The 15963-nt window shown below is 48.2% G+C and overlaps 1 protein-coding gene across 1 annotated transcript in view; it reads right to left on the bottom strand.

Moving 5' to 3' along the window:
• LOC129824569 (uncharacterized) overlaps positions 1–13695 on the bottom strand; it is a 39255-nt gene extending 25560 nt beyond the window's left edge. The window contains exons 1-2 of the mRNA XM_055884260.1: positions 13413–13695; positions 11984–12078 (exon numbers count right to left, since the gene is read on the bottom strand). The gene's annotated coding sequence lies outside the window, so the exon portion shown is untranslated. The remainder of the gene's footprint in view (positions 1–11983; positions 12079–13412) is intronic.
• Between the last annotated feature and the right edge of the window lie 2268 nt (positions 13696–15963).

Here is a 15963-nt window from a genome sequence, read left to right as displayed (position 1 = left end):
CAGAGACAGAGATAGATGGGAACAGGCAGAGACAGAGATACGTGATAATATCAGATGGGAACAGGCAGAGACAGAGATACGTGATAATATCAGATGGGAACAGGCAGAGACAGAGATACGTGATAATATCAGATGGGAACAGGCAGAGACAGAGATAGATGGGAACAGACAGAGACAGAGATACGTGATAATATCAGATGGGAACAGGCAGAGACAGAGATAGATGATAATATCAGATGGGAACAGGCAGAGACAGAGATAGATGATAATATCAGATGGGAACAGGCAGAGACAGAGATAGATGGGAACAGACAGAGACAGAGATAGATGGGAACAGGCAGAGACAGAGATACGTGATAATATCAGATGGGAACAGGCAGAGACAGAGATACGTGATAATATCAGATGGGAACAGGCAGAGACAGAGATACGTGATAATATCAGATGGGAACAGGCAGAGACAGAGATAGATGGGAACAGACAGAGACAGAGATACGTGATAATATCAGATGGGAACAGGCAGAGACAGAGATAGATGATAATATCAGATGGGAACAGGCAGAGACAGAGATAGATGATAATATCAGATGGGAACAGGCAGAGACAGAGATACGTGATAATATCAGATGGGAACAGGCAGAGACAGAGATACATGATAATATCAGATGGGAACAGGCAGAGACAGAGATACGTGATAATATCAGATGGGAACAGGCAGAGACAGAGATACATGATAATATCAGATGGGAACAGGCAGAGACAGAGATACGTGATAATATCAGATGGGAACAGGCAGAGACAGAGATACATGATAATATCAGATGGGAACAGGCAGAGACAGAGATACGTGATAATATCAGATGGGAACAGGCAGAGACAGAGATACATGATAATATCAGATGGGAACAGGCAGAGACAGAGATACGTGATAATATCAGATTGGAACAGGCAGAGACAGAGATACATGATAATATCAGATGGGAACAGGCAGAGACAGAGATACATGATAATATCAGATGGGAACAGGCAGAGACAGAGATACATGATAATATCAGATGGGAACAGGCAGAGACAGAGATACGTGATAATATCAGATGGGAACAGGCAGAGACAGAGATACGTGATAATATCAGATGGGAACAGGCAGAGACAGAGATACATGATAATATCAGATGGGAACAGGCAGAGACAGAGATACATGATAATATCAGATGGGAACAGGCAGAGACAGAGATAGATGATAATATCAGATGGGAACAGGCAGAGACAGAGACACATGATAATATCAGATGGGAACAGGCAGAGACAGAGATACATGATAATATCAGATGGGAACAGGCAGAGACAGAGATAGATGATAATATCAGATGGGAACAGGCAGAGACAGAGATACATGATAATATCAGATGGGAACAGGCAGAGACAGAGATACATGATAATATCAGATGGGAACAGGCAGAGACAGAGATACGTGATAATATCAGATGGGAACAGGCAGAGACAGAGATACGTGATAATATCAGATGGGAACAGGCAGAGACAGAGATACATGATAATATCAGATGGGAACAGGCAGAGACAGAGATACGTGATAATATCAGATGGGAACAGGCAGAGACAGAGATACATGATAATATCAGATGGGAACAGGCAGAGACAGAGATACGTGATAATATCAGATGGGAACAGGCAGAGACAGAGATACATGATAATATCAGATGGGAACAGGCAGAGACAGAGATACGTGATAATATCAGATGGGAACAGGCAGAGACAGAGATACATGATAATATCAGATGGGAACAGGCAGAGACAGAGATAGATGATAATATCAGATGGGAACAGGCAGAGACAGAGATACGTGATAATATCAGATGGGAACAGGCAGAGACAGAGATACATGATAATATCAGATGGGAACAGGCAGAGACAGAGATACATGATAATATCAGATGGGAACAGGCAGAGACAGAGATACATGATAATATCAGATGGGAACAGGCAGAGACAGAGATACGTGATAATATCAGATGGGAACAGACAGAGACAGAGATACATGATAATATCAGATGGGAACAGGCAGAGACAGAGATAGATGATAATATCAGATGGGAACAGGCAGAGACAGAGATAGATGATAATATCAGATGGGAACAGGCAGAGACAGAGATACGTGATAATATCAGATGGGAACAGGCAGAGACAGAGATAGATGATAATATCAGATGGGAACAGGCAGAGACATGTATCTATAATCAGTCTGTATTCAGTCTATAATCAGTCTGTATTCAGTCTATAATCAGTCTGTATTCAGTCTGTATTCAGTCTGTAATCAGTCTGTATTCAGTTGGATGTCAAATGTAAACTGGGAAACCCATGTGTCTAGACAACCACCCAGCAGGCATCTCCATGTCCAACTCAATCGCACCTTCTCTCTTTCTTTCGCTCTCCCTCTCTCTGTCATTATTCATCTCTCCCTCCCACTCCCTCTCCCTCCCACTCTCTCTCCCCCTCTCACTCTCTCTCCCTCCCACTCTCTCTCCCTCCCACTCTCTCTCCCTCCCACTCTCTCTCCCTCCCACTCTCGCTCCCTCCCACTCTCTCTCCCTCCCACTCTCTCTCCCTCCCACTCTCGCTCCCTCCCACTCTCTCTCCCTCTACTCTCTCTCCCTTCCACTCTCTCTCCCTTCCACTCTCTCTCCTTCTACTCTCTCTCCCTCCCACTCTCTCTCCCTCCCACTATCTCTCCCTCCCACTATCTCTCCCTCCACTCTCTCTCCCTCACACTCTCTCTCCCTCCCACTCTCTCTCCCTCACACTCTCTCTCCCTCCCACTCTCTCTCCCTTCCACTCTTTCCCCCTTCCACTCTCTCTCCTTCTACTCTCTCTCCCTCCCACACTCTCTCCCTCCCACACTCTCTCCCTCATACTCTCTCTCCCTCCCACTCTCGCTCCCTCCCACTCTCACTCCCTCCCACACTCTCTCCCTCCCACTCTCTCTCCCTCCCACTCTCTCTCCCTCCCACTCTCTCTCTCTCACACTCTCTCTCCTTCTACTCTCTCTCCCTCCCACACTCTCTCCCTCCCACTCTCTCTCCCTCCCACGCTCGCTCCCTCCCACTCCCACTCTCGCTCCCTCCCACTCTCGCTCCCTCCCACTCTCTCTCCTTCTACTCTCTCTCCCTCCCACTCTCTCTCCCTCCCTCTCTCTCTCCTTCTACTCTCTCTCCCTCCCACTCTCTCTCCCTTCCACTCTCTCTCCCTCACACTATCTCTCCTTATACTCTCTCCCTCCATCCAACTCTCTCTCCCTTCCACTCTCTCTCCCTCCCACTCTCTCTCCCTCCCACTCTCTCTCCCTCCCACTCTCTCTCCCTCCCACTCTCGCTCCCACCCACTCTCTCTCCCTTCCACTCTCTCTCCCTCCCACTCTCTCTCCCTCCCACTCTCGCTCCCTCCCACTCTCTCTCCCTCCCACTATCTCTCCCTCCCACTCTCTCTCCCTCCACTCTCTCTCCCTCACATTCTCTCTCCCTCTACTCTCTCTCCCTCCCACTCTCTCTCCCTCCCACTCTCTCTCCCTCCCACTCTCTCTCCCTCCCACTCTCTCTCCCTCCCACTATCTCTCCCTCCCACTCTCTCTCCCTCCACTCTCTCTCCCTTCCACTCTCTCTCCTTCTACTCTCTCTCCCTCCCACACTCTCTCCCTCCCACACTCTCTCCCTCATACTCTCTCTCCCTCCCACTCTCGCTCCCTCCCACTCTCACTCCCTCCCACACTCTCTCCCTCCCACTCTCTCTCCCTCCCACTCTCTCTCCCTCCCACTCTCTCTCTCTCACACTCTCTCTCCTTCTACTCTCTCTCCCTCCCACACTCTCTCCCTCCCACTCTCTCTTCCTCCCACGCTCGCTCCCTCCCACTCCCACTCTCGCTCCCTCCCACTCTCGCTCCCTCCCACTCTCTCTCCTTCTACTCTCTCTCCCTCCCACTCTCTCTCCCTCCCTCTCTCTCTCCTTCTACTCTCTCTCCCTCCCACTCTCTCTCCCTTCCACTCTCTCTCCCTCACACTATCTCTCCTTATACTCTCTCCCTCCCTCCAACTCTCTCTCCCTTCCACTCTCTCTCCCTCCCACTCTCTCTCCCTCCCACTCTCTCTCCCTCCCACTCTCTCTCCCTCCCACTCTCGCTCCCACCCACTCTCTCTCCCTTCCACTCTCTCTCCCTCCCACTCTCTCTCCCTCCCACTCTCGCTCCCTCCCACTCTCTCTCCCTCCCACTATCTCTCCCTCCCACTCTCTCTCCCTCCACTCTCTCTCCCTCACATTCTCTCTCCCTCTACTCTCTCTCCCTCCCACTCTCTCTCCCTCCCACTCTCTCTCCCTCCCACTCTCTCTCCCTCACACTCTCTCTCCCTCCCACTCTCTCTCCCTCCCACTCTCGCTCCCTCCCACTCTCCCTCCCTCCCACTCTCGCTCCCTCCCACTCTCTCTCCCATCCACTCACTCTCCCTCCCATCTCTCTTCCTCCCACTCTCTCTCCCTTCCACTCTCTCTCCTTCTACTATCTCTCCCTCCCACTCTCTCTCCCTCCCACTCTCTGTCCCTCCCACTCTCTCTCCCTTCCACTCTCTCTCCTTCTACTCTCTCTCCCTCCCATCTCTCTCCCTCCCACTCTCTCTCCCTTCCACTCTCTCTCCTTCTACTCTCTCTCCCTCCCACTCTCTCCCCCTTCCACTCTCTCTCCCTCACACTCTCTCTCCTTCTACTCTCTCTCCCTCCGACTCTCTCTCCATCCCACTCTCTCTCCCTTCCACTCTCTCTCCCTCCCACTCTCGCTCCCTCCCACACTCTCTCCCTTCCACTCTCTCTCCATCACACTCTCTCTACTTATACTCTGTCTCTCTCCCTCCCACTATCTCTCCCTCCCACTCTCTATCCCTCCCACTCTCTCTCCCTCCCACACTCTCTCCCTTCCACTCTCTCTCCCTCCCACTCTCTTTCCCTTCCACCCTCTATCCCTCACACTCTCTCTCCTTCTACTCTCTCTCCCTCCCACTCTCGCTCCCTCCCACTCTCACTCCCTCCCACACTCTCTCCCTCCCACTCTCTCTCCCTCCCACTCTCTCTCCCTCCCACTCTCTCTCTCTCACACTCTCTCTCCTTCTACTCTCTCTCCCTCCCACACTCTCTCCCTCCCACTCTCTCTCCCTTCCACTCTCGCTCCCTCCCACTCCCACTCTCGCTCCCTCCCACTCTCGCTCCCTCCCACTCTCTCTCCTTCTACTCTCTCTCCCTCCCACTCTCTCTCCCTCCCTCTCTCTCTCCTTCTACTCTCTCTCCCTCCCACTCTCTCTCCCTCCCACTCTCTCTCCCTTCCACTCTCTCTCCCTCCCACTCTCTCTCCTTCTACTCTCTCTCCCTCCCACTCTCTCTCCCTCCCACTCTCTCTCCCTTCCACTCTCTCTCCCTTCCACTCTCTCTCCCTCACACTATCTCTCCTTATACTCTCTCCCTCCCTCCAACTCTCTCTCCCTTCCACTCTCTCTCCCTCCCACTCTCTCTCCCTCCCACTCTCTCTCCCTCCCACTCTCTCTCCCTCCCACTCTCGCTCCCACCCACTCTCTCTCCCTTCCACTCTCTCTCCCTCCCACTCTCTCTCCCTCCCACTCTCGCTACCTCCCACTCTCTCTCCCTCCCACTATCTCTCCCTCCCACTCTCTCTCCCTCCACTCTCTCTCCCTCACACTCTCTCTCCCTCTACTCTCTCTCCCTCCCACTCTCTCTCCCTCCCACTCTCTCTCCCTCCCACTCTCTCTCCCTCACACTCTCTCTCCCTCCCACTCTCTCTCCCTCCCACTCTCGCTCCCTCCCACTCTCCCTCCCTCCCACTCTCGCTCCCTCCCACTCTCTCTCCCATCCACTCACTCTCCCTCCCATCTCTCTCCCTCCCACTCTCTCTCACTTCCACTCTCTCTCCTTCTACTATCTCTCCCTCCCACTCTCTCTCCCTCCCACTCTCTGTCCCCCCCACTCTCTCTCCCTTCCACTCTCTCTCCTTCTACTCTCTCTCCCTCCCATCTCTCTCCCTCCCACTCTCTCTCCCTTCCACTCTCTCTCCTTCTACTCTCTCTCCCTCCCACTCTCTCCCCCTTCCACTCTCTCTCCCTCACACTCTCTCTCCTTCTACTCTCTCTCCCTCCGACTCTCTCTCCATCCCACTCTCTCTCCCTTCCACTCTCTCTCCCTCCCACTCTCGCTCCCTCCCACACTCTCTCCCTTCCACTCTCTCTCCATCACACTCTCTCTACTTATACTCTGTCTCTCTCCCTCCCACTATCTCTCCCTCCCACTCTCTATCTCTCCCACTCTCTCTCCCTCCCACACTCTCTCCCTTCCACTCTCTCTCCCTCCCACTCTCTTTCCCTTCCACCCTCTATCCCTCACACTCTCTCTCCTTCTACTCTCTCTCCCTCCCACTCTCTCTCCCTCCCACTCTCTCTCCCTCCCACTCTCGCTCCCTCCCACTCTCTCTCCCTCCCACTCTCTCTCCCTCCCACTCTCTCTCCCTTCCACTCTCTCTCCCTCCCACTCTCTTTCCCTTCCACTCTCTCTCCTTCGACTCTCTCTCCCTCCGACTCTCTCTCCCTCCCACTCTCGCTCCCTCCCACTCTCTCCCTCCCACTCTCTCTCCCTCCCACTCTCTCTCCCTCCCACTCTCTCTCCCTCCCACTCTCGCTCCCTTCCACTCACTCTCCCTCCCACTCTCGCTCCCTCCCACTCTCTCTCCCTCCCACTCTCTCTCCCTTCCACTCTCTCTCCCTCCCACTCTCTCTCCCTCCCTCTCTCGCTCCCTCCCACTCTCTCTCCCTCCCACTCTCTCTCCCTCCCATCTATCTCCCTTCCACTCTTTCTCCCTCCCACTCTCTCTCCCTCCGCTCTCTCTCCCTCCTGCTCTCTCTCCCCCCCGCTCTCTCTCCCTCCCGCTCTCTCTCCCTTCGGCTCTCTCTCCCTCCCTCTCTCTCTCCCTTCCGCTCTCTCTCCCTCCCGCTCTCTCTCCCTCCCACTCTCTCTCCCTTCCACTCTCTCTCCCTCCCACTCTCTCTCCCTCCCACTCTCTAAGATATGCATATTAATGTGAAGAGAAGATATGCATATTAATGTGAAGAGAAGATATGCATATTAATTTGAAGAGAAGATATGCATATTAATATGAAGAGAAGATATGCATATTGATGTGAAGAGAAGATATGCATATTAATGTGAAGAGAAGATATGCATATTAATGTGAAGAGAAGATATGCATATTAATTTGAAGAGAAGATATGCATATTAATATGAAGAGAAGATATGCATATTGATGTGAAGAGAAGATATGCATATTAATGTGAAGAGAAGATATGCATATTAATGTGAAGAGAAGATATGCATATTAATGTGAAGAGAATGTATGCATATTAATGTGAAGAGAATATATGCATATTAATGTGATGAGAAGATATGCATATTAATGTGATGAGAAGATTGTCTTTGGTCCCAATTGTCACCCTATTCCCTATGTAGTGCACTACTTTTGGCTAGGACCCATAGGGAATAGGGTGCCATGGCCCATAGGGCTCTGGTCAAACGTAGTGCACTAGATAGGGAATAGGCTGCCATTTGGAACGCAGGCACGATTGTCTTAATTATGCAGAGAGACTCATGCCTGGTCCACCCCTGACTCCCTCAGTAGGTGTTTAATCATTCGCTATTAACTCCTCATTTATCTTTGTTCTAAGGCTCACAATTCATGAATAACTTTTGAACTCAAATTATTATTCACAGTGGCAATTAGGGATTTAATGTGATTTTGATTGCCCTGTCTGACAGTCATAAAACATGATTTAAATAAAAGAAGAAGGGCAGCAAACATGCTATGAAGATTCTGACTGTAAGGCTGAAGATGGAAGAAGAAGGGAAAGGGGAGGGATACCTAGTCAGTTGTACAACAGAAAGGGAGATACCTAGTCAGTTGTACAACAGAAAGGGGGATACCTAGTCAGTTGTACAACAGAAAGGGGGATACCTAGTCAGTTGTACAACAGAGAAGGGAAAGGGGGGATACCTAGTCAGTTGTACAACAGAAAGGGGGATACCTAGTCAGTTGTACAACAGAAAGGGAGAGGGGGGATACCTAGTCAGTTGTACAACAGAAAGGGGGATACCTAGTCAGTTGTACAACAGAAAGGGGGATACCTAGTCAGTTGTACAACAGAGAAGGGAAAGGGGGGATACCTAGTCAGTTGTACAACAGAAAGGGGGATACCTAGTCAGTTGTACAACAGAAAGGTGGATACCTAGTCAGTTGTACAACAGAAAGGGAGAGGGGGGATACCTAGTCAGTTGTACAACAGAAAGGGGGATACCTAGTCAGTTGTACAACAGAAAGGGGGATACCTAGTCAGTTGTACAACAGAAAGGGGGATACCTAGTCAGTTGTACAACAGAAAGGGAGAGGGGGGATACCTAGTCAGTTGTACAACAGAAAGGGGGATACCTAGTCAGTTGTACAACAGAAAGGGGGATACCTAGTCAGTTGTACAACAGAAAGGGGGATACCTAGTCAGTTGTACAACAGAAAGGGGGATACCTAGTCAGTTGTACAACAGAAAGGGGGATACCTAGTCAGTTGTACAACAGAAAGGGAAAGGGGAGGGATACCTAGTCAGTTGTACAACAGAAAGGGAGATACCTAGTCAGTTGTACAACAGAAAGGGGGATACCTAGTCAGTTGTACAACAGAAAGGGAAAGGGGGGGGATACCTAGTCAGTTGTACAACAGAAAGGGGGATACCTAGTCAGTTGTACAACAGAAAGGGAAAGGGGAGGGATACCTAGTCAGTTGTACAACAGAAAGGGAGATACCTAGTCAGTTGTACAACAGAAAGGGGGATACCTAGTCAGTTGTACAACAGAAAGGGGGATACCTAGTCAGTTGTACAACAGAAAGGGAAAGGGGAGGGATACCTAGTCAGTTGTACAACAGAAAGGGAGATACCTAGTCAGTTGTACAACAGAAAGGGGGATACCTAGTCAGTTGTACAACAGAAAGGGAAAGGGGGGATACCTAGTCAGTTGTACAACAGAAAGGGGGATACCTAGTCAGTTGTACAACAGAAAGGGGGGATACCTAGTCAGTTGTACAACAGAAAGGGGGATACCTAGTCAGTTGTACAACAGAAAGGGAAAGGGGGATACCTAGTCAGTTGTACAACAGAAAGGGGGATACCTAGTCAGTTATACAACAGAAAGGGGGATACCTAGTCAGTTGTACAACAGAAAGGGGGATACCTAGTCAGTTATACAACAGAAAGGGGGATACCTAGTCAGTTGTACAACAGAAAGGGGGATACCTAGTCAGTTATACAACAGAAAGGGGGATACCTAGTCAGTTGTACAACAGAAAGGGGGATACCTAGTCAGTTATACAACAGAAAGGGGGATACCTAGTCAGTTGTACAACAGAAAGGGGGATACCTAGTCAGTTATACAACAGAAAGGGGGATATCTAGTCAGTTGTACAACAGAAAGGGGGATACCTAGTCAGTTGTACCACAGAAAGGGGGATACCTAGTCAGTTGTACCACAGAAAGGGGGATACCTAGTCAGTTGTACCACAGAAAGGGAAAGGGGGGATACCTAGTCAGCTGTACAACAGAAAGGGGGATACCTAGTCAGTTGTACCACAGAAAGGGGGATACCTAGTCAGTTGTACCACAGAAAGGGGGATATCTAGTCAGTTGTACAACAGAAAGGGGGATACCTAGTCAGTTGTACAACAGAAAGGGGGATACCTAGTCAGTTGTACAACAGAAAGGGGGATACCTAGTCAGTTGTACAACAGAAAGGGGGATACCTAGTCAGTTGTACCACAGAAAGGGGGATACCTAGTCAGTTGTACCACAGAAAGGGGGATACCTAGTCAGTTGTACAACAGAAAGGGGGATATCTAGTCAGTTGTACCACAGAAAGGGGGATACCTAGTCAGTTGTACAACAGAAAGGGGGATACCTAGTCAGTTGTACAACAGAAAGGGGGATACCTAGTCAGCTGTACAACAGAAAGGGGGATACCTAGTCAGTTGTACAACAGAAAGGGGGATACCTAGTCAGTTGTACAACAGAAAGGGGGATACCTAGTCAGTTATACAACAGAAAGGGGGATACCTAGTCAGCTGTACAACAGAAAGGGGGATACCTAGTCAGTTGTACAACAGAAAGGGGGATACCTAGTCAGTTGTACAACAGAAAGGGGGATACCTAGTCAGCTGTACAACAGAAAGGGAAAGGGGGGATACCTAGTCAGCTGTACAACAGAAAGGGGGATACCTAGTCAGTTGTACAACAGAAAGGGGGATACCTAGTCAGCTGTACAACAGAAAGGGGGATACCTAGTCAGTTGTACAACAGAAAGGGGGATACCTAGTCAGTTGTACAACAGAAAGGGAAAGGGGGGATACCTAGTCAGTTGTACAACAGAAAGGGAAAGGGGGGATACCTAGTCAGTTGTACAACAGAAAGGGAAAGGGGGGATACCTAGTCAGCTGTACAACAGAAAGGGGGATACCTAGTCAGTTGTACAACAGAAAGGGGGATACCTAGTCAGTTGTACAACAGAAAGGGAAAGGGGGGATACCTAGTCAGCTGTACAACAGAAAGGGGGATACCTAGTCAGTTGTACAACAGAAAGGGGGATACCTAGTCAGTTGTACAACAGAAAGGGAAAGGGGGGATACCTAGTCAGTTGTACAACAGAAAGGGAAAGGGGGGATACCTAGTCAGTTGTACAACAGAAAGGGAAAGGGGGGATACCTAGTCAGCTGTACAACAGAAAGGGGGATACCTAGTCAGTTGTACAACAGAAAGGGGGATACCTAGTCAGTTGTACCACAGAAAGGGGGGATACCTAGTCAGTTGTACAACAGAAAGGGGGATACCTAGTCAGTTGTACAACAGAAAGGGGGGATACCTAGTCAGTTGTACAACAGAAAGGGGGATACCTAGTCAGTTGTACCACAGAAAGGGGGATACCTAGTCAGTTGTACAACAGAAAGGGGGATACCTAGTCAGTTGTACAACAGAAAGGGGGGATACCTAGTCAGTTGTACAACAGAAAGGGGGATACCTAGTCAGTTGTACCACAGAAAGGGAAAGGTGGATACCTAGTCAGTTGTACAACAGAAAGGGGGATACCTAGTCAGTTGTACCACAGAAAGGGGGATACCTAGTCAGTTGTACCACAGAAAGGGAGAGGGGGGATACCTAGTCAGTTATACAACAGAAAGGGGGATACCTAGTCAGTTGTACAACAGAAAGGGGGATACCTAGTCAGTTGTACAACAGAAAGGGGGATACCTAGTCAGTTGTACCACAGAAAGGGGGATACCTAGTCAGCTGTACAACAGAAAGGGGGATACCTAGTCAGCTGTACAACAGAAAGGGGGATACCTAGTCAGTTGTACAACAGAAAGGGGGGATACCTAGTCAGCTGTACCACAGAAAGGGAAAGGGGGGATACCTAGTCAGTTGTACAACAGAAAGGGGGATACCTAGTCAGTTATACAACAGAAAGGGGGATACCTAGTCAGTTGTACAACAGAAAGGGAAAGGGGGGATACCTAGTCAGCTGTACAACAGAAAGGGGGATACCTAGTCAGTTGTACCACAGAAAGGGGGATACCTAGTCAGCTGTACAACAGAAAGGGGGATACCTAGTCAGTTGTACCACAGAAAGGGGGATATCTAGTCAGTTGTACAACAGAAAGGGAAAGGGGGATACCTAGTCAGTTGTACAACAGAAAGGGGGGATACCTAGTCAGTTGTACAACTGAATGCATTCAACTGAAATGTGTCTTCCACATTTAACCCAACCCCTCTCTGAATGATCTGGTATTTGTCTTTATTAGTAGTATTAGTTTCTGAAAGAGGAGAGTTTAAAATAGGCCTACTTATTCTGTGGACAGAGATGCATGAAACATCGGTTGTTGCTATCCTCAAGGGACTGTTTTTCTTCTGCTGGCGTCGAGTCGGTGTGACAGTTGACCTGGAGACGGGGGGACGGGGGGGGTGAGAAGGTCCAGACCTGTTTTCAAGCATTTCAGGCATCCGCCTCCCATTACTAAACCAAAAACACATATATTCCAGTCCTCACTTGAGTTTCACACATTCAGACTTTGATGACAAACATTCACCGGTTCTCCCTCAGTTCCAACTACACGTGCTATGTCCTCCGCTGACATGACTCACTGAAGTGGGCTATTTAAGACGCAGAAATGTAAGCTACAAAAATGCATTTGTGGCATCAAACTTCAACTTAGCGTACTACCGCTGACAAAATGCGTTTTAGCGCACTGCTATTGCGCTGCCCGCGCGTAGGTTTAACGCACTGCTATTGCGCTGCCCGCGCAATAGACTGAAACAGCCAAAGGGCTTCAAGATGCCAGGTTGACATTTCTTGTGATGAGTCTTGTCCTAGAAGCATAACTAAACGATTTCTGCTTCTGTAGATGGGTCATCTGCAAAGTTAAAATGGTCTATAATGTAACAAAAAATATATATGAAAACCAAAAAATGAGCACATTGGTTTGGGTTAGGTATTAGGGTTAGCAGTGTGGTTAAGGTTAGAGTGTAGGTTAGGGTTAGTTTTCAAATCTGATTGTAATGACTTTGTGGCTGTGCCAGCTAGTGACCACTCTGCAGAGCTGCCTCCAGAACATGCCAAAAAAAACAAACGATAACCTGCCTTCAATGTTCAGAGGCAAGAGGATAGACCTCAAGCCAAAGAACACATCAGGTAAACAGACTAATTCCCCTCGCTGTCTTCTCACTTAGTCTATTTAGGCGACTGTCAGTTCACTGTCTTCTCACTTAGTCTATTTAGGCGACTGTCAGTTCACTGTCTTCTCACTTAGTCTATTTAGGCGACTGTCAGTTCACTGTCTTCTCACTTAGTCTATTTAGGCGACTGTCAGTTCACTGTCTTCTCACTTAGTCTATTTAGGCGACTGTCAGTTCACTGTCTTCTCACTTAGTCTATTTAGGCGACTGTCAGTTCACTGTCTTCTCACTTAGTCTATTTAGGCGACTGTCAGTTCACTGTCTTCTCACTTAGTCTATTTAGGCGACTGTCAGTTGCCAATGTCATCATTGTGGTAACACATGGCTGATTATCGAAATATCGCCAAGCCAATCCGCTTTTCTAACGAAGTGGTTTAGGAATCAAATCCAATGTTCTGCTTATTCAAAACCGTTGACACCCGTCTGCGGGGTGTACGTTTCAAGTGTGATGAATTGCATCGTAGCCTAAACATCAAGCTACTATACATATCCGACGGTTAACATGTAGTACATCAAACAACATAAATCCTATCAACTGACCGTCTTACCAGGAAATGGTTTATGGTCGCGATTCACCCAAAGCGCGCATCGTGTCTGTCTGAGCGTAATCCCGCCGTCTGTCTCCCCGTGCTCTCTCTCCCCTCTTTTTCCCCCCTAGACGCGTCTCCGTGGAAACAAAACTGCGATATTGAGTGGTCCTCAACTGTACACGGTTTTACAATATACCACAAGGGGCGGAGCAAACAGCTGCATTTACATCTGACACGATTATTGGGGCAATTTGGAAATACGTTTCCATTACAGATGTAGTGACCTTCACTGGGCTACACATCTTGATAGGCTCTAGATCTGTTAAATTTAGATATTGTAATGAAACAGGCAGGGAGCGGGTCTCGAACCCTCGGCCTTCTAGCCCGAAGTCCAGCGCGTTATCGACTGTGCCGCAAAAGCATTCTCGAACGGCAGAGTCGATATCCGCGCTTATATAACCCCGGGCCGTTACAATATGTTTCTTTAAGGGTATTCTGCTGTGGAACATCCATCCATCCTCTCTCCTTTTACGTTGTGATTCTTCCTTCATACAAAAAAAAAAAAACCTCATTGTTGTTCATCCTTCCTGTTGGCTGGAAGTTTCTACAAATATTTAGTTTTTACAAGTAACACTTTATTTTCCCTTCCTCATTGGTTTTTATCTAAGCAGCATGGTAAAATATCGATGTGAGGAGAGATTTCCCCTACTAAATTCTGCAGGACTACCTTGCCTGTAGACTAGGGTCTGAGCATCTTGACAACTGTTCGGGCATCCGACCGTAATGCGCTACAGAGGGTAATGTGTACATCACTGGGGCCAAGCTTCCTGCCATCCAGGACCTATATACTATCCGGTGTCAGAGAAAAGGCCCCCCAAAAAACTGTCAAAGACTCCAGTCACCCGAGTCATAGACTGTTCTCTCTGCTACTGCACGGCAATACTCGAGCAGCATCATAAAACTATAGGATCAATGTGAGGAGGAGAGAAGGCTTTGATCTGCTATCCTTAGTAATATAGGTCACCTCTACAGGCAGACACACCCATTGGTGAGGAAAGTAACCGTTAACCCTTCACTTTCTCTTTCTCTCTGTCTTTCTCCTTTTCTCTCTATTTCTCTTTCTCTCTCTCCATCTTTCTCTCTCCATCTCTCTCTCTCTTTCTCTCTCTCTCTCTCTCTCCATCTCTCTCTCTCTCTCTCTCTCTCTCTCTCTCTCTCCATCTCTCCATCTTTCTCTCTGTCTCTCCCTCTCTCTCTCTCTCCATCTCTCTCTCTCCATCTCTTTCTCTCCGTCTCTCTCTCTCTCATCTCTCTCTCCATCTCTTTCTCCCTCTCCATCTCTCTCTCTCTCTCTCCCTCTCTCTCTCCATCTCTCTCTCTCTCTCTCCATCTCTCTCTCCCTCTCTCTCCATCTCTCTCTCCATCTCTCTCTCTCTCTCTCTCTCTCTCCATCTCTCTCTCTCTCTCTCCATCTCTCTCTCTCTCTCTCCATCTCTCTCTCCACCTCTCTAATTCAAAACAGAAACTAATGGTCCCTCAAACACACATTCTAAGAAACCTTTTCCCAACAGTTGATCTTTACATTTTGCAACAACACAATTATTCACAACTGTTTTCCCACCTTATGGCGAGAAAACATTTAAGAAAAGAAACAAAAGAAGAAAAGGTAGAAGTTGGATGGAATATTGAATCTGTCACTTCCTGTTCTGTTGCCTGGATGTGCGCTCGGCGGCCATTCAGACAGCATAGCCATGGCAACCGTTTCATAATGCACCTTCTCAGAGGTTTCCTTTTTATCCTACGTGTCTATGTACGTGAGACACACACACACACACACACACACACACACACACACACACACACACACACACACACACACACACACACACACACACACACACACACACACACACACACACACACACACACACACACACACACACACACACACACACACACACACACACACACACCTCTGTGTGATTGAGCTAGTCATAGTGTTGGAGAGTGTTAACAGGTTTCAGGTGTAATTGTTGAGTACCAAACTCTAAACCGATAACACTTATAATGCCCCCCTTTATCTTCTGTTCAGAACCATTGATATGGTTCATTCATTGGGGTTTCATCTTTCACCTCTGAGTCATTCATGCAACAAAATAATAACTTTTCTATGACATAACATGCGGACATTTAGTTACACCCGATACATCAGATAATGATTGGCTCACCGTTTAGTGATTTTAACCAATAGGAAAAAATACAAGATGTACATTTCTGAACTATTATATTTGAAGTGCTTGATGAGAAAGAATAGTAGATAGTAGTAAATATAATTTTCCATACAGTATTTGACTATAACTTAACATGCACCTTTGTTTATGACTGTTATCCGTTGGCAGACTGTGAGCATTTTGAGAAATGTGTCAAGTCTTACATTGTCCTTGTCCTGATACAGGATATATCATCAGATATGAAGGGGGCATAGTCAAGCGGTTGGCTACCGGTAAAACACTACGCTGTGTTTCATGCCATTTCTGCCCCATGCAACATTGTACAAAATC

Source organism: Salvelinus fontinalis, chromosome 26, assembly GCF_029448725.1.
Source record: "Salvelinus fontinalis isolate EN_2023a chromosome 26, ASM2944872v1, whole genome shotgun sequence".
Taxonomy (NCBI): domain Eukaryota; kingdom Metazoa; phylum Chordata; class Actinopteri; order Salmoniformes; family Salmonidae; genus Salvelinus; species Salvelinus fontinalis.
Note: the sequence above shows the minus strand (reverse complement) of the source record. Positions and strands in the feature narration are given on the sequence as shown.